This window comes from Vicugna pacos, chromosome 9 (assembly GCF_048564905.1).
Source record: "Vicugna pacos chromosome 9, VicPac4, whole genome shotgun sequence".
Lineage (NCBI taxonomy): Eukaryota > Metazoa > Chordata > Mammalia > Artiodactyla > Camelidae > Vicugna > Vicugna pacos.
This window is the reverse complement of record NC_132995.1, coordinates 34,613,300-34,638,143: the sequence shown is the minus strand read 5'-3', so window position 1 is coordinate 34,638,143 and position 24,844 is coordinate 34,613,300. Positions and strand designations below refer to the sequence as shown.

Below are 24,844 nucleotides of genomic sequence, written 5' to 3'. Positions count from 1 at the left end.
CTGTGTACTTTCGTCCATTGGGCCTGTACATTCCTCCTCTAGAATGAAACCCACCATGCGGTTTTTCAGTAACTGCCACTGAGTGCTAGAGCATGGCGAGCAAAAATAGTTCCTGCCTTCTCTGGGCTTCGAATCTTACAGGGACACTTACATTTGTGACCCAATCACACCACAAAATATGACATCATTACCAGGAAAGAGCTGCAACAGAAGAGAGATAGGTGGGGTTGTGTGTAATTAACAAGGAGATATTTTCCATAATTCAAGATCAAGGCAGGCTTCCCTAAGGAAATGCTTTTGAGTTGGGATAGGAAGCTTGACAGAGAGCAAATTCCATGAGGCTAGACAGAAGAAAACATGTGTGTAAAGAGGAGTAAATGTTTCTAGGCAACGCAGTCTGAGGAAGCACGACACACCTGAGGGGCTGCGAGGTGGTCAGGGGGACTGCAGCAGAGAACAGGGGCAGAGCTCCGAGGGGAGGCTACCAAGCCACAAAAGGGTCAGACCATGATTGTGTTACAGGCTACTGAGGATTTTCATTTTGATCCTAAGAGCAATGGAAGCCATGAATTGGTTTTAACCAGGGAAGTGGCATATCAGATTTGAATTCTGGAGTGATCATTCTGGTGGCAATGTGGAAAGCAGTCTCCAAGAGTAGAAGCAGCAAGAACAGTTAGGAGGGAGCTGCAGGAGTACGCAGCCCAGGCTTGGCTGTGACATCTTTAAGAAAACGGGCCAGGTCTTCTGCGTGCATCCTCAGGAACCATACTAAGAGAAAACTAACCCTCATAACTGATACGCCGTGGTAAGTGCAGTAATGGAAGCATGCATTTGATACAGCAGAGGAGGACGGGGCTGGGAGCAGTCAGCTCCAACAGAGGGCACGATAGTTAAGGTCTCAGCTCCTGAGTTACACAGTGGACTTGTGTGTTAACATCGCACTGCCATCTATAACTGCATTGTGACTTTGCTAAATTAACATTGGTTATGTGGCGCACAGGGAGCCGGATGGTGAGTATCAGTTCAACAGTAGATCACTGGAGAAACTGAAATGGAGAAGTGTACAGCTCACAGCTGCTGGCGGATGAACACACACGGCACACATCAGGGGACCACACGGGGTGGGGGTCAAGGCAGGGGGCAGACAGAAGGGACATGGAGCAGATGCCTTTGTTAGGGTTTGTGAGTGGAGTGCTTTGGGGTTCCCAGGCCACGGCAGGATTGGTCGATTCAAAACTAAAGAGAGGGTTTAGCACGGGGAGGGGGGGTCTATCTAAGGGATACAGGCGCTGGAAGCAGGCAAGGCGGTGGATCACAAGGGCTGTTGCTGAAGTCGTATCAGGAACTGATGTTTGCTTATGAGTCTGAGGCTGGTATCTGGGACATGCACTTGCATGACGGGGCTCGTGTCAGCTGGCTAACCCAAATGGAGGCCAAGGTACAACACCACGGAGTAGCTAAGATGACCATTCAACACTGTGTTAACTGTGGTTAAGTTTTTTCTTTAATTTTTCTGGGTAGCCTTATTCTACAGATGAGGAAACTGAGTATCTAATTCATAGGCTTGTTAAAGAGATTCTGTGATATAACTTAAAGTGCTTAACAGAGCACCTGAGAGGTACTTAGCAGTCAATGAATGACAATTATTTTGTTTTAATAATCATTACTTTTACTATTACCTACAGAAGGGAAATAACTGATCTTGTTGAATGAGCAAGAATTTCAGAAAGTGGACAACAGGAATCCTATATTTACAAAAAGAGCAGAAAGTAACATGTTACAGATGACTATTTTTAATACCAAAGAATATATTGATACAGTCTTTGGTATTAAAAATACATCATTATCTAGAATATGAAAAAAATTAATAAGCTATAATAGACTAGCTGACATTTGCCAATCAACTAAGAAGGCTCTTAATATCTTCGCAAGGTTAAAAATAAGTGGATGCTGAAAGGTAAGTAACTGGCTGGAAAAGCACATCTGAATCCAGGTCTGACACCTGCTGCCACGACTCAGCTACTAAGACTGGCTGCTCCTTTTTTGTCCATCTCTCTCTACCTTGTGCTCCAAGAGTTCCTAGTGGCAATGAGCAACTTTAACATTTTCAGAGTTCTTTCTTCTCTCCATTCTGATTCTGCCCTTTGCTCCCCAAGAAATGGGACTCAGGGCAGAAATCCTCACAGAGCACTTTGCAATTTGACCTTCAGTCCTTCAACCCAACTTTGCCTTTTCTGGTGAACACCGTTTTACATGGAGATAGTGTGATGGCTCCAAGCAAACACACACCAGCTACAGAAGTACAACTCCCCGTCCCCCTGGAACTACCGCTCGCGTCCCCTGGGCTGCATGAGCAAGCGCTGTGTGCAAAGATTCTGGGGCCCTGCTGATGCAGAGGGCGAGGACATGTAGCTGTGCCACGGCTTTGCAGCTCCGGATCTAACTCGGCTGCATTTCCAGCTGGGCTGGGGGTGGGGGTGGGGGTGAGAGGGAGAGAACTTACTCCACAATGCCACCTGCCCAGCACAGTAATTCTAAAAAGAAACAGGGAGTGGTTTACCATGAGAAGTAATGGTCAGTGCTAGGTTGTATTTAGTCACAATTACAGATGTTACAGTATCAGTTTCGAATTCTGTAACTGCACTCACAACCAAAGAAACCAAACAAAGAGTGAAAAAAAAAGTATTATTTCCCAGGACCTAAATAGTTATTTATTGCAGACATAACTAACTCAGAGCTGGAATTTGCTTCTTAATTCTCCCCACCATTGCTGTAGTTAACATTGTCCCTTTTTATTTGGAAGTGAGACTTCACTTGTAGTTTTGACTTTTTTCCCTCCCATAAAGACTTCATAAATGCTCAAGGGGCTAATATTTTTTTGGTGTGTATGTATTAAATATTAATGGCAGTTTGTTCTGAGATTCTGCCTTCCCCACAGAGTCTTTAAAACCTGAATTATACCAAAAGTTATGACATTACACAAGAGGAGCAGCAATCTTCCCCATAATGAAGTCATTTGTTCATCAGCCTTAAAATATTCAGTGGCTTGCTTATGCCTCCTGCTTTCCCTCCCTCCCTCCCTCCCTCCGAGGCAAGAAAACATTAGAAATGCAAAGGACACACCTGGCCATTCCTCAGCACCCGTTTTAGTGTAGTTTTTTTTTTCTCCCCTTGATGCTCAACTGTGCGACATAATTATATTATGAAAAAATTGCAGCCCTTTTCTCTGAGAATTAAGCACACATTTCAATGCTTAGTACCACTGGTGATAGGAGTTGTGGTTCTGCTGGAACAAGTGGGCCAAGTGCTGTGCTGGGCACTGCTTCGGTTGGACAAGCTAGGGGTGAGGGGTGAGGAGAAGTGTTGGGGGCGCCCACAATTCAAGCCCTGGGAAGTTTAGCACAATGTGTTCTCTGCCCTGAGGAAGTCAGTATCTGTAAATACTGCAATAAAATGCCACAGATTTGCAGGCATTTACTGAGAGTCTACTATTTTCCAAGGACTGTGTGCTGTCCTGAAAAATACATACATACATACATACAAATAAAGCGCTGATATTCTCCTCAGGATTCTACTTCCAGGGAGAAGATGGCCATATGCAAGTGTCTGAGAGATGAAAAGGAGTTGCACTAACGTACTCATGAAAAGGAAACATCTTGGCTTGTAAAACTGAGAACTCCAAAGCCATTCTTTAGAAGATAACCACCCTCCCAGTAGCTTTGGCCAAAATCCTAGGTGAGGGTTAGGGGTGGGGGTAAGGCAGGGGCCTCTTACTAGTCAGGCTTAGGACACCTGCCCAGCTTTAGAGCAGGCATTTGTAGCCCTGAGTTGACAGTCCTACCAGGGAAGCAGGAAGTGACGAAATGAAGAAGCAGTCGTTTTCCAAAGGAAATGCCAGGGCTGTAAGCAAAAGGGAGAAGAAAACACTGGATAGTCCCAAACCACAATACCCACTTTAAGAATACCTAATGCATTCAAGTTTGCACAGAAACTAAGATCTCCTTAAGGTTAAGGCACATGAGTCAGGACAGGCAACATCCACGCTTAACTCATACGTTTGTACAGCACTTTGTATTTTGCAAAACACACATACATGCAGTGTGGCAGGAAAGGCTTGCAACTGAGATTCAGGTTTAACACAGAAGGTAAGCAAGCCATACACTCAAGTCCACAGAATTAAATATTCCAAAATTCCCAGCCTCTACTCTATTACTGTGAGGCTGGTCCAAGTGGAAGATGTAATTCACTTCACTTTGCTAGGTCTGTTTCTTCTGTGAAGAAGGCTAAAACAGTGACATCTAACTCAATTTCATGAAGTTAGATACTAGAGTTTAATATCATGCAGATGAAGTAAGTTTTTTAGTAAAGTATTCCATAATCATTTAATAGACAAATAGGCCTACCTTAATCTGTTTTATTATTTCCATTATGTTCTTATAAAGTACAGATTATTAATCTTTCAATTCCTAATACCAATTACATCCTCATTTAGTCCTTATCAAAATGAATGAGAAATGGATTGACCATACAAATGGATGAATAAAAAAAATGAAAACTTACTCTAACTCAGGGTCCTACTATATATTTTCTTTGTTAAATGGTGTTCACTAAATTTGGAGATATGGATAATGAATTTTTTCAAAGGAAAAGTAAAAGCCCCAAAACATGCATTGCTATCAACCAGACACTGGAATCCATGGATGAGCATGTGATTTGACTCCAACAGCTCCATCCAGAGGACACCACATCTGGGTACCTGAAGATTCACAGTAAGAGGGTCATTCTGATTTATTTCACTTAGTATGATAATCTCTACATCCATCCATGTTGCTGCAAATGGCATTATTTCATTCTTTCTTATGACTGAGTAGTATTCCACTGTATAAGTATACCACAACTCTTAAACCAAGTATCTGTCCATAGACATCTAGATTGCCTCCATGTCTTGGCTATCGTAAATAGCATTGCTATGAACACTGGGGAGCACGTATGTTTTCAAATCAGAGTTTTCTCCAGATATATGCCCAGGAGCCGGATTGCTGCAGATCCTGAAAAGTCTCCACCCTTCCCATTCCCAAGAGGTAATGAGCAAAGGCTACAACAAAGCAAGGTGTTAACGTTCGGTTACTTTTTTACACTTCTTACTCAATATCACAAAAAAAATTCATTGCTTGATTACATGTAATATTTCTATTGAAAACTGCCAAATTAAGAAGCTAAGTAGAAGTTGGATATAATAACTGTCAATCATTAATCTTTACGAATTAAAAAGGATACAGGTAAACAAACTCTAGGAAAGCAATTCATGCTCATGGAGCTGGACCATGGCCGAGGAAGACATGAGAGGTGGGAATTTTCATCGTTCCAACTCCTGAGACAATTCAGGGAAATAAGCTGTACCAGAAAGGTATCTTTTTTTAAGATTTTTTTAAATTATGACTTAGTATTATTTTGAGTTATAAAAGAAAAAGGACAAGGTTAAGAAACTTTTTGGCTACAGTCCATTTAAATCTTCTCATCATTTTTAAATGCCATTTAAGAGAATATATTTATTAATTTAAAACCGAGCTAGGAGAAATAGATTTCCCGAATTTTGGGCCATAAAGACACCTGACAATGGGTGTTTATGTTCAGCACTGCTCAAAACTGCAGTTCTGTAAACAGTAACCAAGGTAAATATTTAGAAGAACAGTAACACTATAATGAAGCAGACAAGAAGTAGAAGCCAGGGTAAAAGGAGAGAAAGGCTATTGAGAGGCATGGAGTGGCCTGTGGCTCTTCTAATGAGCTGTTGATTACACAGTGGATCAGTAAGCTGGTATCAGCTCAAGTTCTAGACAAGAAGAATGATACCAGTGAGAGAGACAGTGATTTTACGCAGCCTCAGAGTTTATATGTTGCGTTCTGTTTTCTCATCTATAAACTTATCCTTAGGGTCAGATACCTTCCCTTATAAAACATAAGGGCTTTTCACACTACACTGGACACAAGAGTCTTTCTTACTGTCGTGATTTAATTGAACTAAGCTAAGTATCTCTTTCCAGAATCAGACTGACTATTCCTTTCTCCAAGAATTGGGAGGTTCAGATGATTTTGTCAGCTGGGAAGGGTAAGAACATTATATATTCAGATAGTCATTATTAGGGAGTCACATAAGTATTAACTGCTTTCATTGCTTGACTAATTTGTCCTTTCCATAAGTATTTATGGAGCAGAAGATTCTCTTTCTGGCTATAATGAATTATCTGGCACCAAACAAGGTTTCCCATCCCAAATAGTATTAAAATTGAATAAAATATATCAGGCAATACTTTGAGGCAGTGGAAAACAAGCAACACAAGAATGTCATCTCAGACAGGAGACAACTTCTTGAGGTGATCATCACAGTCCCCAGCTCCCTGACAGTTTCATGAAGCAGCACAGAAAACCAGTCCCAAGAAGAGCACAGCAGTCCTTCTGAGGTCAGATCTGAAGGCACCTGAAGGATGGCACATGGAGATCTGAGCAAAAGGGATTGGGGCCGGGAGATTTTTGCAGAGGAAGGTCTGGAAACATATATGAAGTTTTCATGCAAGTCCCTGGTAGGGCAAGATCATAACGCTTACTCAATTTTAGCTGCTATGAGGTTGAAAGAAGAAGAGATGACAGAGGGTAAAGAATGCAGGCTGAGGGGTACTGCTGGGTGACTTGAGTTCAGGCCCTGCTGGAATGGAGATCTTGGTAACCACACACTGGCAAAATACCTGGTCCTCAGCTAAGATAATAGAAAAGTCATGACTTTGGAGTATGAACCATGCCCTAGAGTAAGAGCTAGGCTAGACTCGCTCTCAAAAAGCATAAAAGCAAGTCCTAACATAATCATCTGGGAGACACAATGTGAAAACTGACTCTTAACAAGCTTGAGTGGTTTGAGAAACACTTTTCACAACTTCTCACTGACAAAGCATGAAGCCAAGCCTATAAAAGTCTAAGATGATCAGGTAATAATTGAGTTGACAACTGCTAAAAAGCATTAACACTCTTCAGAAGAAAATATCAAAATCCAAAGTCTCTGCAATGTATTCATCAAAATATCCTATGTCTTTAGACATACAAAGAAATAGAAAATGTCATCCAGTCAAAAAATTAACTGAAACTCAACCTGATGGTCCAGTTGTTGGAATTAGAAGACAGAACATATAGCAATTACTATAACTATTTTCCAAGCAGTAAAGGAAAGTGTGGTTTTAAAAAATAAAGATAGGAAATCTCACCCCCTAAAAAGAGAACACTTTAGAAAAAAGAAGACAATGGATTATTGTTTTACTTTGTTAAGATAGTGAGTTGATTTCATGTATACATTTTTGACTCCCCACCATTTCCATTTGTCTCAGCACTGCTACCACTATGTCCCATCCCAACACCCCACACATCCCTAAAACCAAGCAAAGGGTTGAGTTCCACCTTTAAAAACTTAACAGACATTTTGGACAACACATTCCTGTTGACAGAACCTGAGCCTTTAGAAAAAAGTACATGGTATATATTAAAAAGCATTGGGGAAAGAGAGGAATAAACATAATATATGCTTGTTTATATAGAGATATAAATAAACAAGAGAAGAGACTTTCACAGACCAATGGGGGTAATATGCTTTGAACTGAGATTATGTTTAACTCAATCTTCTTTACTTGAATGAATAAAATACATTTGAATGCCTAAGAAAAAAAAAAAAGAAAGTAAAGAATTGAAAAAAGACATACCATGCAAAAAGTAAGCATAAGAAGTCAGGCAAGACTTAAATTCCAAAAGAAAAGAGACTTCAAGATAAAGAGTGTTAGGAGAAGGATATTGGATAATGATTAAAAAGAATAACTTACCAGGAAGACAAAACAACCAAAAACATGTATGCTCATAAAAATGAGGCTTCCAATTCATGAAGCAAAACCTTACAGAACTAAAATGAGAACCAGACAAACTCAGAACTATAATCAGCAACTTCAGCATCCCTCTCTCAGTAATAAAAGAACAAGCAGGAAAATACCAGTAAAATATACAAAATCAAAATCATACTACGGGCCACCCTGACCTAACTGACCAAGTAAACATGGACCATGCAACAAATTAGACCACGTCAGGGGCCAAAAGTCCCAATAAATTTAAAGATTAAAATTTTACAAAGGATATTCTATGACCAGAACAAAACTGAATTTGAAATCAGCAATAGTAAGCTAGCCAGATCATTTTCAGATATTTGGAAGTGAAATAAAATGTTATAACCTAGAAGCCAAGAAGAAATTACTGAAAAAATTAGAAAATATTTAAAATTGAATGACAATGAAAAAACGGCAGTGATATTTGTGTGACCCAGCGAAAGCAGTTGTAAGAGGGAAATGTTTAAGTGTATAACAAAGGAGAAAAGGCTTGAAATCAAATACTCTTTTCTCTACTTTAATAAGCTTGAAGCTAAGAAGCTTAAAGAGCAAACAAAACACAAAGAAAAGAAATGATCAAGATAAAAGCAGAAATCAATGAAATGGAAAAGGCACAAATAATGGAGAACACGAAGAAAAAAAACTAATTGGCATCATGGTGAGTTCTACCAAACAGAAATAAGAACAATATTACACAAACACTTTGAGAAAAATAGAAATTCCAAGCTTATTGAACAAGGCCAATGTAACCATGCTACTAAAATTTTACCCCCAAAAAAATCCAGGAAAAGAGACTTATAGACCAATCTCTGTCATAAAAATAGGTGCAAGTATTTCACAGAATGTTGGAAAACAAATATATAAGAAGGATCACATATCATCACCAAATAGGGTTTATCCTGGAAATGCAAGTTTGTTTCAGTATTCAAAACCAATTGTAAGTCACTAGACTAATAGAAAGAAAAGTTAAGTGATCATATTAATAAATAAAGAGAGGATATGATGAAATTCAACATCCATTCCTTAAAAAAATAAAACCTCTTGGCAAACTGGAAATTCAATGAGATTTTATCAACTTAATAAAGAGCATCCATGAAAAACCTACAGACAAAACCACACTAATAGTTCAAGACCAATGTGTACCCTCTAAACTGGAAACAAAACAGGAATGTCCACTTTTCAAATTTCTATTTGATACTGTACTAGCCAGTGCAGTAATGTTAGAAAAGGGAATGATGTGCAAGAAGATTGGAAAATAGAAAGTAAAACATTTTCAATATAAAATATCCTAAGGTACTTATAAAAAACTGATAGACTTAATAAATATATAAAGATTGCAGTACACAAAGTCAATATACAAATATTTATTTCTATACACTAGCAACAATTATAAAATACATTTTTAATATCTATAATAAAGTTTTAAAAATACAAATTAATTTACCAAAAACTTAAAAAAAAAACCTTCTATACTAAAGAGTGAAAGAGAAAACTAGGAGCATAAAGTATTGCTGAGAGAAATTTTTAAGGTTGAAATAAGTTAAGAGATACCCTCCAGGTAGGTTTTCAAAGATTCAATACTATTATGATGTCCATTTACCCCACACTGATCTATAGATTCAATGAAATCCCACTGAAAATCCCCAGCAAGAATTTTTGTACAAATTGCCAGACTGGGCCCAAAACTTTAAATGGAACATACACAGGGTCTACAGCAGTCAAAGATTTTTGGAAAAAATGTAAGTGTGAAGGGCTTATCTCCCCCTAATTTCACTAGTCACTGTGGAACTACACTAATCAAGACAATGTGGTATTATCATAAGGTTGGATATATTTAGATAAATGGAACAGAATAGACCCACTCGTATACAATCAATTATTTTTTTAAAACTCCTTATTCAGGTATCATCACAATTCAAATCATAACGCCTCTATTTAAATTGTAAAATTAAATGAGTTTTACTATATTTGCAGAGTTGTATAACCACCGACACAATCACTTTTAGAACATTATCATCCCAAAAAGAAACTCCATACAATTAGCAATCATTCCCCCATTTGACCCCATAACACACCCCAAGCCCTAGGCAATCACTAATTTACTTTCTTTCTCAGTAGAGATGCCTATTCTGGACATTTCATATAAATGAAACCACACAGTATGTGATAACGAGCTTCTTTAACGTAGCAAGTTTTCAAAATTCATCCGTGTTATAGCATGTAAGTACTGCATTCCAAACAATACACCATTTCAAGTATATCATATTTTCATTATCTTTTTATCAGTTGATGGACATTTGCATGGTTTCCACTTTTGGCTATTATGAATAATGGATGTTGTAAACAATCCTGTGTAAGTTTTTGTGTGCACGTATTTTTCATTTCTCTTGGGTATATACCTAGGAATAAAACTGATCATTTATTAACTCTACATGTAACTTTTTGAGAAACTGCCAGCCTGCTATTTCCCAAAGAAGCTGCATCATTTACATTCCTAGTAGCAGTGTATGACAATTCCAATGTACCCAAATCCTCATCCGAACGTATTATCTGTCTTTATTATTGCAGTCATCATAGTGGGTATGAAGTGGCATTTCATTATGGTTTTGATTTGCATTTCCCTGATGTCTGATCAACTGATTTTTGACAAAGGTCACCAAATGGGTAAAGGATAGACTTAAAAAAAAAAAATTATACTGAAGCAATTGTTTATCCATAATCACACAAACATGACCCTTAAAAAAAAAAATTATACTGAAGCAATTGTTTATCCATAATCACACAAACATGACCCTTAGGTCACACACGCAGAAAATTTTACCTTGGATCATAGACATAAATGTAAAGGCTCAAAGTATAAAATTTTTAGAAGAAAATAAATATCTTTGTTAACTTACGGTAGGCAAAGATTTCTTAACAAAATAGCACAAATAATTACTTTTAAAACACAAATAAATAAATGATATGCAAATTAGGCTCTGTTAAAATTAAAGCGTTTTGTTCTTCAAATGATAGCATAAAATTCTAGAATTGGAAAAACTGTTTCAGTGACAGAAATCAGATCAGTGGTGACCAGAGCAGTAGGGGTAAGGAACCTTTCTGTGGTGATGGTAATGTTCTCTGTCTTAATAGTGTGGTGATTATAACATTTATACATTTAGCAAAAATCATATTCTTTAAAGTAATTTTCTGAATTTTATTATAAGGAAGTTATACCTCGATAAAATTTCTATTGTAAAGGAAGGACTGTGAGGCAGCGGCGATGTTCCCAGCACTGTTACGTGTGGGGTACACCATGATAGCAGAAGTATGTGTGGCCACTGCTTTCACGGAGGTTGTGAAACGGTCTGGGTTCATTCATATTATCTGGGTTATTTATTCAAACTCACAGCAACCATTTACGGAAATATGGACTGGAATTACTCCCTTTTCAGAAATGAGGAAACAATGGCTAAACAAAGGAAACAAAGAACTAAAATCAAAGATACATTGTAGAGTTCAGCAGGATGTAAGCCTAGATTTTCTGACTCTGAGACAACCTTTTTTCTACAAACTATAAAGTGACACATTTTATTATTTCACAAATGTTCACACAACACACACACACACACACACACACGTGCATCGCAGTTACAGCATAACTTTGAGAGCGAAACACAGTCAGGTGGACCCTGTATCTGAAGACCTATACCAGCAGCTCCACTTCTTTCTAGCTTTATGGCCGCGGAAAATGTACTTAACCACTTTGAGACTCCATTTCTTTTTCTCTAGGAGTGGAGTGAATTACCTGTTTATAAAAGCCATACCACATACAAACTAATTAACCAACCTGGCTTTAGAGAATTCCTTCCTTGCTTTCCTTCCTACTTATAAAAATACACATGAATATGTACATATTATAGCAGTTTGGGATCATAATAATTCCTATGTACGTGCCTCTATGCACAGAAGTGTCTGTATGTGTGTCTTTGTAGTACACATTTTACACTCAGCACATCCACAGCTATGTGTTAATATACACCTCATTCTTTCCATAGTTACATGATATTCCTTAGCAACGTCTTGACATTTTCCCCATTATTCTCCTTGATGAAGACATTCCTCAACGTGCCTCTGGGCGCCGGGGAGTACTACACACGGTACTGCAGATCCGCGCGCACGCAGCTGCCCTGGTGCTATTGATTCGGTGGGACGTGTTCTTTGAAAGAGGTAAATTGCTAGCTGAAGAGTTATGCACTGGCAATTTTAACAAATGCTACCAAACTTATCTGAAAGATCCGTAGCCATTCGAACGCACTCCCAGGGAGATGTGTAAATAGAAACATCCTGTACGCATGTGCTCTCTCTGATATTTATTCCAAGCAAATAAAGAAGTTTACGCTTGTCATGTCTGCCTGTCCAAACCCAGGGCCTCTGCTGCCTCGGTCCTAGGCAAGCGTGATCATGTCCTAGCCGGTCTGGGACGAGCCACCCCCTGAAACCTGGGTCCGGGCTCTGAGCAGAGAGTCCCCGTGCCAGGGTCCGCGGCGCGGGAACAACAGAGGCGGGCGTTCCCTCCGCTCTAGCAGCTCGTGTATTTACCGTTTTCCACACGTCTGGGCTAATGACTCCGCCGATGTGGAGCAGAGGATTACACTAAGCTACTCTTTGTAATGCTCGCTTGACTGAGGATGAACTCAGGATGAAATGATGTTTGTAATGTTCTTTCAGGAATTGCAAGCCATTGAATTTTTCAAATATTTATACTGGGCAACTAGCATCTATCTGTCAGTCTGTCTCCTTCTTCATATCCACCTATAAAACCCTGCTCTTCGGTCCCACACTATTTTCAAAGGGCTTCCACGTCTCACCCATAACCAGAGAGGATATAACCTCACTCAGAGGCATGGAACAAGATTCCAAATGAGGATGCTGGTATTATTTATCAATTCCACTGGATTGACATTTGGTCCTCTAAATATTAGCCATAGATGGGAACAAGGAACAAGCATTTAAACCCTTTTTTCTCTTTTCAGTTTCTACTCCCTCAAAGATCCTAACTTAACTTTGACACTATTATTTACCATTGACTTGTTAGAATTCAACCTAGCTCCATCCTAGGATGATAACAGTTGATCTTTAGTGAGGAGCATCTTCAAACCTCTACCTTGCTAATAAAAGTCATTCTATATAGATATTCTAAATAGCCACGGTTCAAAAATCCCTCTCTCTGTCAGGAACAAGGATGGGTGGAACCAAGGTGGGGGAAAATCCTGGAAAATCCCACCTGTTCCCAGCTAGATAAATAAGTCATTGTCCCCAGTCTCGAGGAGCTCAACCTCCAGCAAGGCCAGAGGCGTACACAACTAGCTGGAATGATACGTGCCAGAATGGGACAAAATTGGAGAATGAGAGTAAGGAACACAGGGCCACTATGGCACGCAGGAAACTGGATGGCTCGCCTTGACTGCATGGACTGGAGAAGGCTTCACACAGAGACTGAGTCTTCAGAGACGAGTCAGACAAGATAAGACCAAGCAAAGGACATCAGTTAAAGCATGGAGGCTCTAACAAGTATGGCGCCTGGAAGTCCTAACCTATGATAATTAGAGCAGTTTCAAATTTAAAATTGAAAGACTAATATCCAGACTCCATTGGAAGAAACCAGAAGAAATTCTGTTAAGATAGTCATGAGGACATTTTTCAGTTTATTATTATTTCTCATTTTCCAGCTCTAGCCTCAGTGCACACTCAGTATCTCCAAAGGTCTCTGCACACAGAAAAGGATGCTGCGTGACTTACAGTCAGGGAAACAAGCCACTTGGGACACACTCAGAGTGGCAATTCTGATCATTGTTAATTCTGACCCTGTGGCCAGAGAGTCTGAGGACCCCAACGAAGGCATAACCAGCCCTTCCAGCTCAAAACCTGCAGGGTAATATCTTCATAATGATCCCAGCCCCTGTGAGCCCTCAATTTTTTGTACACATGGGAAGGTGCCTGGGGGCCTGATCTGGTAAGTCAGGTTCCTCTCTGTCCTGAGCATACAGAACAGGGTTATGATAGGTGACAGGTCCAATTGCTGTTAATGCCAATAAAAGGACACATCTCACTTCCCTTACAATTAAGTCAGTAGGTCCCTATTGTTAACACTGCACTGAGGGAAAATGAAAACAGTAACAAAAGTAAGACAAAAAATATACACAGAAGCGGAGGGAATAGCCTTTATGCTAAAAGAAGACCTTCGCTCAAATGGCTATTCTGGGTAACTGCAGTATGAACAAGTGGACCATCTGCTTGCAAAAAATCAAGTGTGAACTCAGCATTTTGCCGCCGGACAAGCTAACAGAAACTGCAGGGAGAAAATGTCAGAAAACAGGTTTTCTTTAGGGTTCAAGCTGTAATTGCCAATATATGAAGAGTGCATAGGAGATCATGGGTTTGGAAGTGCAGAGCAACCCGACAGGACTAGAGCCACAGATGCAGTTCTTGAGATCGCTCTATGGTGTTCACTCCTCCCACCAAGAATTTGCCCTCATGTTTCTTCCAGTCTGCTAAAAAGGATAACCATTCATCTCCTGCTTCTTCTCCTCTCTGTGTGTGTGTGGTGTGTATATGGTGTGTGTATTGGTGTGCTTCAAAGTCACAAGTGCATGCATCTGAATGTATGTGTAAAGATGGAGATACTGAGAGGGAAATAGGAATAAACATCCAACATGGGAAATGCAACATCCAAGAAGAATCAAACTTTGATCCATTAATGTAAGCTAATTCTTAATACTACTCCAACATACTCCTGTGCTGAGATAAGCTTTTTCTTTCCTTGCCTCAAGCCACATTACAGATCCAACTTTTGTTAATCTGGTTTCCACACACACCAGTACTCAGAACGAAATGGGCTGGGGCCAAGCCCCTGAAGCAGGAAGGATATACAGCCTCCAACTTAACAACAGTGTGACTTACAATTTTTTCACTTTATGATGGTGTTCAAGCAATACAAATTCAGTAGAAACCACCCTTTGAAGTTTGCATTTTGATCTTTTCCTGGGCTAGTGACATGTGGTACCATACTCTCTCGTGATGCTGGGCAATGGCAGTGCCACAGCTCCCAGTCAGCCACGTGATCACCAGGGTAAACAGCCCAGACCTTTAAACATTCTGTGCCCAGACCTCCATTCTGCTTTTCACTGTCACTACAGCATAACGTATTCAATACTGTATCATAAAATAAGCTTTGTGTCAAGTAACTGTGCCCATGCATAGGCTAAGTAAGTGTTCTGAGCATGTTTAAGGCAGGGGAAGTGAAGCTGTGCCGTTTAGTAGGTTTGCTGTATTAAATGCATTTCTGACTTAACATTCTCAACTTATGAATGGATTATCAGGGTGAAACAATGTAAGTCAAGGAAGATCTGTATAATATTATCCTTACCTTCAAACAACTTCTCAATGAAACAAGAATGAGAGAAATTAGGATGCCATTAGCCATTACCAACATCGTAGCAAAAATGTACGGAATCTGAAACCTGCCTTTCCCTCTTTCCCCATTTTCATGCAGGTCCCCTGGCTTCCTGTCCTGGACCAATGATCCTCCTCCCTCACTGGCCAAATTAGTTTTGCCTCTCCTGAAAAGTGTGATCTTGATGGTCCTGCTTCCCAGACAGCAAAATCACATTCCCAAAGATGGCATTTAGATATCATCTTGGAATGCAATTAAAAAAAAAAAAAAAAACAAGAGGCATCCAACACCACAGGAAGTTAAAATGGGGGGGGGGATATTGACAATGATTCAGCTGTGCCACATCATTTCAGATGAGTTATTGAAAGGCAACATCAGAATTGGTGGCAAGAATAGGACTAAGAACGAACAATATTTATTTCTCATCTAGGAATTGCTGCTTTCTTCCTTCTGTCTTATGTCCACCCAGGCATTCAAAGAGTATGTAACTGCTTACACTATGCATATTACAACAAGCACTGTAAAATGACATGTGTATAAAAAAGCAGTAAAGGTAAGATTTCTGTCCTCAAGAAGTTCAGTCCTCCAGTGCAGAGCACAACTTTTCAGTTATACATGAACATACATATATTCATTGTCACATTTTTTTTTCTCTGTGAGCTACCACAAGATCTTGTATATATTTCCCTGTGCTGTACAGTATGATCTTGTTTATCTATTCTGCATTTTAAGATCCCAGTCTGTCCCTTCCCACCCCCTCCCCCTTGGCAACCACAAGTTTGTATTCTATGTCTATGAGTCTTTCTGTTTTATATTTATGGTTTTTTTTTTTTTAGATTCCACATATGAGCGATCTCATATGGTATTTTTCTTTCTCTTTCTGGCCAACTTCACTTAGAATGACATTCTCCAGGGACATCCATGTTGCTGCAAGTGGCGTTATGTTGTCAGTTATTATGGCTGAGTAGTATTCCATTGTATGAATATACCACCTCCTCTTTATCCAGTTATTTGTTGATGGACATATAGGCTGTTTCCATGTCTTGGCTATTGTAAATAGTTCTGCTATGAACACTGGGGTGCAGGTGTCTTTCTGAAGTATGGTTTCTTCTGGATATATGCCCAGGAGTGGGATTACTGGGTCATATGGTAAGTCTATTCCTAGTCTTTTGAGGAATCTCCATACTGTTCTCCACAGTGGCTGAACCAAACTGCATTCCCACCAGCAGTGTTGACACATTATAAAATGACTATAATTCAATTTAAAAATGTTAAATAAAATTAAATTAAATTAATTTAAAAAAAAGTTCAGTCCTCAATTACAGTGTATGAAAGTCATAGTAGACTGTTTCTTACTGTAACTCTAGCAGAAAAAAAAAATCCATGAGGAAGAATGCAGGTATCAAAGACATTTACAATAAAAAATGAGAAACATGAACACTCATCACTGAATATAAAAGTATTTACTCTCCATTATGGGCAAAACAAAGCCAAGAAAATAACTGAATTTCCAGAGATTACAGATTTTTGTATGAGTCACATGGCTGAATGTTGCTGTAACAGCACTTACAGTACTTTGACTTGGGCTTGTGGGGCATTTTTTTTCCAGGCACAGTTTTTCTTGTGTAAAATAAAGGTTCTAGGTTTGACGTCTGTGGTAGGCACAGTAATGGTCCCCAAAGATGCCCACATCCTAATCCCCAGGACCTATAAATATGTTATGTCACACAGCAAAGGGAAATTAAGGTTCCAAATAAAATTAAGATGGCTATCAGGTGACCTTAACATAATAAGATTATCCTGGATTATCTGGGTGGGCCTGGTATAATCACAAGGGTCCTTCAACACAAGTAAAGCAGACAAGAGAGCCAGTGTCAACATGATGTCACATGAAACTCAATCAGCCATCACTGGCTCTGAAGATGGAAGGGAGCCAGGAGCTGAGGAATACAGGCCACCTCTGGAAGAAGCTGGAAAAGGTAAGGAAATAGATTCTATCCTGGAGCTTCCAGAAGGCATGCAGTCCCACTGAGAACTTCGACTTTAACCCAGTAAGACTGATTGTAGACCCATGACTTCCAGAACCATGACATAATAAAATTTATGTTGTCTTCAGCTATCAAGTTCAAGTGTGTGGTAATTTCTTACAGCAGCAACAGCAAACTCAGTGTCCAATGACCTTCACAAGGTTATAGCAGCAGTTGCCCCCAAACATAAACTGATTCATTCTTTCTCATTCTCATTAATAGTTTCTCTCTTTCTCTCTTTCCCTATCTCAGAAATCTTTGAAAACTCCCTCCATACTGCCTAGCTTTGTTTTATTTGCCTTCTTCATCCCTTTCCTCATTTTCAGCCTTCCTTCTTTGTGTTACATTAATACCACTTCTATTCTGTTTTTAAAAATATCAATAAAATCTGCCTTCGTTTCTCTCATATTTTTCCCCTCACCCATTATCCTAATAACTTCTACCAAAAAAAAAAAATAATAATCCTTAGGAGAAGAGCAAGAAGCTACAAACATTAATATGTTTACTTACATTTTTTTTCTTTCATCACAATATATTTTCTGAAGAACCTAATTTAAAATATGAGATCTTCATACCTACTTCACTAGGATCGTGTAGGTTACTATTATTATTCCTAATAACATAGGAAATGTCGAAATGTAAAGGGTAAATGAAAACAATTTAATTTGGGTGCAATAACCTGAAATCAACCTTTTCAACTCTTACTGAAACTCTTTCCATTCACCTTGCAGGTTTGTCTATTACATAAAAAGAAAACAAATTCAGAAAACTCATCCCAGATTTGTAAATAATGCCACTTGAATATACTTGAATTAGCTATTCACTGGAATTTATCAAGACGCAGTATTTATTTAGGTTGAAAACCAATCCTGTTTCAAACACAGCTCAATGTGCACGGAAGGAAAAAGATGACTTGAGTATGTGGGAGCCCATCTGAATAAGCATTCAATATAAACTGATAGCAGCTGGGAAATAAAATGCTTTTGGTGCAGATGGGCAAGTGTTCTACAGAAAACATTTTTATCGTTTTTTTAATAAAAAGTTTTTCTTTCCTCACTTTTAATACAAACATAATCATAAAGAAAATTTCCAAGGATTCATTGCAAAGTACATTCTTAGAAAAACCCATCAGGTTTTAAATCCCTTCTCATCACGTTTGCATGTGTGTGTCTTCTATAGAAGACAAATATACCCAGCCCCAATAGGTTCGGTTGTAAAAGTTTATTTCTAAGCAGTCATTTGAGACTCAAAATAGTGTTCTCCATGATTTGATTTTTTTTAGCTGGCAAACTAAAAGTATACTTAACCCATAATACACTAAAAGAGTAGATTTCATCCAAGGAAATAACAAAGAATGTTGTTGCAATTCTGGGAACAAATAACAAAATAATTGATAAGTAGTTTGCTTTCTGATAATTTCTATGATTTTTAAACCATGGCCCATACTAGATGCCTCATATTTCAAAACCTGTGAGGAACATTTATTAGTATTCTACACTTGGAATGTTAGAGGTATCAGTGAAGGAAATTCCTTGCATGTCTAAGGAATGTTAACACTCCAATCCTATAACTTTAGGATTTAGAAACATAATAACCTTTTGTTAGAACAAGGCAAAACATTGTGGCCACCTTCCAACAGACACTCTAGGTATAACATTTATTGCACTTACTCATTCAATAAAACTTCCTGAGTGCTGAGTGCAACTAAGCATCAGGTATCATGCTGTTTCTTTCCTTTCAATAGCCTTATAAATAGAATATTATTATCCCCATTTCACAGATGAGAAAGTAAGACTCAACACTTTAATCATATAGCTAACTTTCCTTACACTCATTATGTGACTCTGAGAGTCACGTGTCATGCTGTTTAATTCTCACAACAATCTTTTGAGGTCAGCACTTTTACTACCCTTACTGTACTGAGGAGAAAACTAAAACTTAACAAAATTTAAGAAACTGGCCGGAAATTACACAGTATTTTAGTCATGTGGTCAGCCGTCAAACCGGAGTTTCGTTTGATGCCACCATCCCAAGCTCTTAACCTCTATGCGTAGCTGATATGTCGACAATGGGAGTGACTAAGAAGTAAAGTTGGGGTCTGAACCCATGTTTCTTACTCCAAAGTCTAAATGATCCGTTTAGTGGAGAGCTAAGTATACAATCCAGTAATTAGGACGCAATATGAAAAGTTCCATACTCAGTGTGTGAGAGGTGAAGGCAGGGTAGACTTTGTAAACCAAGTGGACTGAGCTGACATTTCAAGATGAAAGTTAAACAGTAGACAAGTAAAGGAAGTAGCATTTTAGCAGAGGGAAGACAGTCCCAGTATCACAGGTACGTGAGAATAGCATATATATTCAGGGAGCTACAAGACTTCAGTATAATGGAAACATAACACCATACTTGGAAATGGTGGGAAGTTACACTGGAAACGTAAGTGAAGGTCAGTTCAGACTCTTAGAAAGTTGGGGATATCATGCTGTGGGGTGGGTGGCAGGGAGCCAGATTATCTGGTAAAAATCAAGAGCCAGTAAGTGACTCCTCATCTGTATTCTGAAGAGCATTCTGAAGGATAGGACAAACAACAGCCATACAACAGACCAAGCTTCAGTTTTTATCTGCTTGCACCGTCATGTGTAAGTGTTAGAACCTGAGCCTGAAGAGTACCTATGAGGCAAGATTAACTGTCTCAGAAATCTGCTGGAATGTCAAAGACAGACTTGACTGGTTCACATGAAAATTGTCCGTTTAGCGAGAACACAATTTACAGAGGGAAAATGTAGCTCTGCTCACTGACGCACGTGCGAGATGAGATGCTGGCAGTGGAATTGTGTATTTATGATAATTTCACTATTGCAGGGCGAGGGAGGCCATCTACCAGGGAATTGCAGTAATTAGATGAGGAAAGTGATTGTTCCGTAAAACTCAGCTAAAATGTTACAGTGGAGCAGAGAGAAATGAAGAATAAAGAGTATTTCCCAAATCAGAAAAGATTGTTTTATTGTCTATTTTACAAGCATAGTTAGGATGTTAAATTGGAAGCAAATCTAGCTGAAAAGCAGTAACATTCCAGATTCGGCCATCAAATTAATTCTGTTGTAATGAAATGTGAAATTTGACTGAAATGAAGAGAAATTGGATTTAGGCTGCCTATGCTGCTGGCTTTCAATTATAACGTAACATAATCCACATCTTTTTGTTAAACATAAAAATAAATGCTGAGCAAACAGAGGCAACCAGTGAACACCAGACGTAAGAAGTGTTGCCAAGCCGAAGCTTACCTGGGAAGTCATGAGAAAAAGAGATTATCGCAATTGATCATTTCTAATGCCATTTACAGCTCTTCTGGAAGTGGCTGTAACCGTAAATTTGGTCCTTAGGAGGGAATAACGTGTTGTGGCATGCCATAAAATATTAAAGTTGGTAGATTGCTTCTTTATTAGCTAAACATGTTCTAGATTGTTCCAGTAATGATGTCACGCTTGCGCTCCTGCTTTGGGCTATGCTTTAGATGGAAAGAAACCGGTAAAATTATAGCGAGCAACCTGGGCAGCCTAAGTAGCCTTGGGTGCTGTTGGAGAATCTAGGGTCTCCGGTCTACTTACTTCATGGTTTGGCCCTTGAACATAGCAGAGGAAACCTTTTATTGTTTCCGGGTCTTGTCTAGACCCCTTGATCAGCTTCTCTCCTTGAGAAAATAAGTGGCCACGTACTTACACATTCTATTTTGCCTTCCTGGCATGTCAGTGATAGAGGCAGGCTGTCTGATCTCAACCAAAGTTCACTTTTCACACCCAGGGCAAGGGGGAGAAGCAGCATCAGTCGTGCCCTCTGTTACAACTTTTGGCACAGAAAGCATGTTAAAATGTCATATTTGGGTAGGTTGAGTTAAATGAAATAGATTATTAAAATTAATTTCACTTTTTTTTTGTAGAGTGGTTACTAGGCATTTTTAAATTATCCATGTGCCCTACATTGTATTTCTGTTGGATAATTGCTGAGCAAGACAACCCACTGAACAGGACGTCAGCCAACTCGTTTGGCGACACCATGCTCACTGTAACGGGGGAGTAATTAAGTGGTAAGTATTCTGGATGCTTTAGCAGAACATCTGATCTCTAGAAGATGGAAGAACCTACAAGGGCTTAGGAGCTATTACACGGGTGAAGTTGTTAGGACTCCGGAGGTCTGCAGCATGCTGGGACATGCCCTTCAAAGGGAGGAGCGCATCCCTGCACCTGGCACCACCCGTCACTAAGAGGGAAGTACAGCAGTTGGCAGGCCTCTTCAGTTTTCAGAGCGACTTCACATTGGGAACACTAGTCTAATGAGTTTACTGGGTGACACAGAACAAGAAGCAGCTCTGTACAAGTCTAGTCTGCAGTAAGAAGGCCCTATCATTTAATCCACACAACATGACAGATCCCATGTGATAGAGCTGGCACTGAAGGAATCTAGCTTTTAATCAATAATCTTCCCCTTAACATTTTCCCAGAAACATGATCCATCAGCATTCTAGAGAAGCTGGGCATGGATGGATTTGTTTTAAAGAGAGAAGCAAGTAGATTTGACTGATTCAAGGAGGTACACTATAGGAGATGCTTTTGGTATCCAGCCCAGATACTCTTCGCCAGGCCAATGCATTCACCCTCCAGGATGCTAAGTATAACAGCCATCAAAAAATGCCCCCTACTCCAGAGACTTTTCCTTGGATGAATGGAGCTTCCTTTCCAAGGATATCACACTCCTTACAGGGACCAGCCAGCTACCAATAGCTGACTAAATAAGGAAGCCACAGTGCTAACACCCCTTGCCTCAAGGTGGGACTAACTCTGTGGTACAATTAATGGTCCAGATCTCCCCATGAGACAAGGTTTAAATTATTCCCAGCCAAGTCTTGCTTAGCTTTTTCCCCCTGCCATCTCCTGCTTTCTTCACTTTCCATATGCTTCTTCCCTTGTCTCTTTCCTAAGGGCATTCTTTTTTTTCTTCATTTTACATTTTTTATTGAGTAATAGTCATTTTACAATGTTGTCAAATTCTAGCGTAGAGCACAATTTTTCAGTTATACATGAACATATATATATTCATTGTCACATTTTTTTTCACTATGAGCTACCACAAGATCTTGTATATAGACCTCGCGATAAAATCATTAAGAGCACACCATCTCCAGGAGAACTAGATAACTGATACTCCTTAAGCCACAGTGCCAGAGAGATATGAGCACTATGAAGAAGCAGAGGAACCACTCCCAATTAAAAGATCAAGAGAAATCCCCTGGAAGCACGATCAAGGAAACAGACATTGATGGCCTACTGAGGGCATTCTTTTAATAAATCCCTTTAACAAGAATTCTAATCTTAGGCTCCATACCTTTCTGATGTTGGACAGTTAAGACGCTCTCTCTATTGCTCAGTTTATGCATCTATTAAATGAGGTGAAAGATATAAAGCTCCCACAGGTTGATAAGTCTAACCAGGGACTCCTGTCTCTTATGGGCCTGGTCTACCTACCAGGCAAGTCATCTAGACTAGCACAAGTGCTAGCCAAGGGGGAGGGAAGTGTAGAATGGACAGTAGACAAGGAATATAATGAATATCATTCAATCTATATTGAGTTATTTTTGTTATAATTTTAAAATAATGCATGTAAAAAAGGGGGCCCTAGTGGTAATTGTGAAGACATTTCGGTGAAGGTGATGTTAGAGTTACATATGAGTAGGAGTTAGCTAGGAAGAAAGGAGGAAGGAGGACAGTGAGGCAAAGGGAATAGTTAATAATAAAAGAGACCATAAAAATAGGCATGTGTGCAATCTCATGTCTCTTATAGTAGCTTAGAGCAGAACTTACTATTTGTGCTATGCAAAACAATATTTAAATTTAAATTTTTACAACATGCAAACTTCTTAAGCAGGAATAGTAAGGTGAGATTTATTCTTCTTCTTACTTTCATAATGTAAGTAGTATCAGAAAAGAGACTGGGTCCCTCTTAATCAATCCTGTTTCTCTACTGCTTAGTAAATATTAATCACTTCTGGGTTTTTGCAACTGCTCTATATACCTTGTTCCTCAGCAATTTCATGTTAGGCCATGGTTTAAAATATTGTTATCTCTGAAAGCTTTAAAATTTATAACTTCTTTCCTGACCTCCAATTTGAACCTCTCTATCTATAGACCCAGCTGCCTACTTGCTATCTCTACTTGAATGTCTAATCGGTATCTACTTCTGAAATGGATGAATAAACACCTACTAGATGAGCTCAGGATTCCAGGGACTGGCACATAGTAGGCACTCAAGAAAAAGTAAGCAAAAAATAATATAGTGTGGTTCTTGAAATATGAGCCTGTATTCATCAGGTTTAGGAGCTGGAAGGAATTAATTTTGTGAGTCTCACCCTAGTGTAAGAACACTATCATATATACTTTAAACAATGAAAAAAAGGCCTTCTGTGTATGAGTATGTGTGTTTGGTAAATTTGGCATCACTGGAAAGACAGGAGACAGAACTAACATGTGGACTTGGCAGGTAGATAAAGTATTTCAAGCTAATGTAAAGAATACTTACTTAGAATTAGAAACTTTAAAAGTGAAATGAAATATTTGGTGAAGCACAGAATTTCCTCTTTTAAAATACTCACTTCCAAGAAGATGGAATAGATATACGTTTCTCTATTACTCCTGCTAGGTATAACAGAAAACTTGCATTATATATAAACAAACATAAGACTCTGAAATGTGGAAAGAAAAAGACAGACCAGTTAGAGACCTAATAACATGGTGCTGAGTTCCCTGGGCTTTGCTTTGCCTCATATATCCAGAACTTGGAGCTTCAAAGTCAGCAACCAGGAAACATCAATGAGTTCAGGAAAAAAATTATAGTAATAAAAAAAAAAAACAAAAACAAATGACAGACTTAACCTAACCCCTAATGTAGCAATAATTACATTAAATGTAAATGGTTTAAATTTACCAATTAAAAAAACAGAGCAGAGTTTTTGATGGCCCAACTATGAAGTCTCTATGAAAAATTCACTCTAACTATATACGCATGCTGAAAATAAAAAGATGGAAAATATATCATGATACAGTTATCTATGGAAAGAAGTGACTATATTAATACCAGACTAAATAGACTTCAGAGGAAAGAAAATTACTAGAGACAGAAAGAGACATTACACAGGATAGGAGGGTCAATCCACCAAGAAGACATAGTAACCCTAGGTGTTTATGCACCAACAAAAAGAGATGCAAAATAAGTGAAGCAAAAATTGATAGAACTGAAAGGAGCAACAGACAAATCCACATTGATAATTAGAGACATCAATGCCCTTCTCTCAACAATTGATAGAACCACCACACAGGAAATCACCAATTTAACAGTATCATCAATCTATAGGATCTAATCAATATATATAGAACAGTCTACCCAGCAACTACACAATACACATTATTCTCAAGTGTCCACAG

General features: G+C 38.9%; 2 long non-coding RNA genes across 6 annotated transcripts in view; one reads left to right on the top strand and one right to left on the bottom strand.

Annotated features, from left to right (window-relative positions):
• LOC140698139 (uncharacterized) overlaps positions 1-24,844 on the bottom strand; it is a 785,970-nt gene that overhangs the window by 309,861 nt on the left and 451,265 nt on the right. The window lies entirely within an intron of this gene.
• Positions 20,849-22,736, top strand: LOC140698480 (uncharacterized). The gene is made up of 3 exons (XR_012076278.1): positions 20,849-20,900; positions 21,310-21,456; positions 22,491-22,736. It is a non-coding gene; the product is annotated as an uncharacterized lncRNA (long non-coding RNA).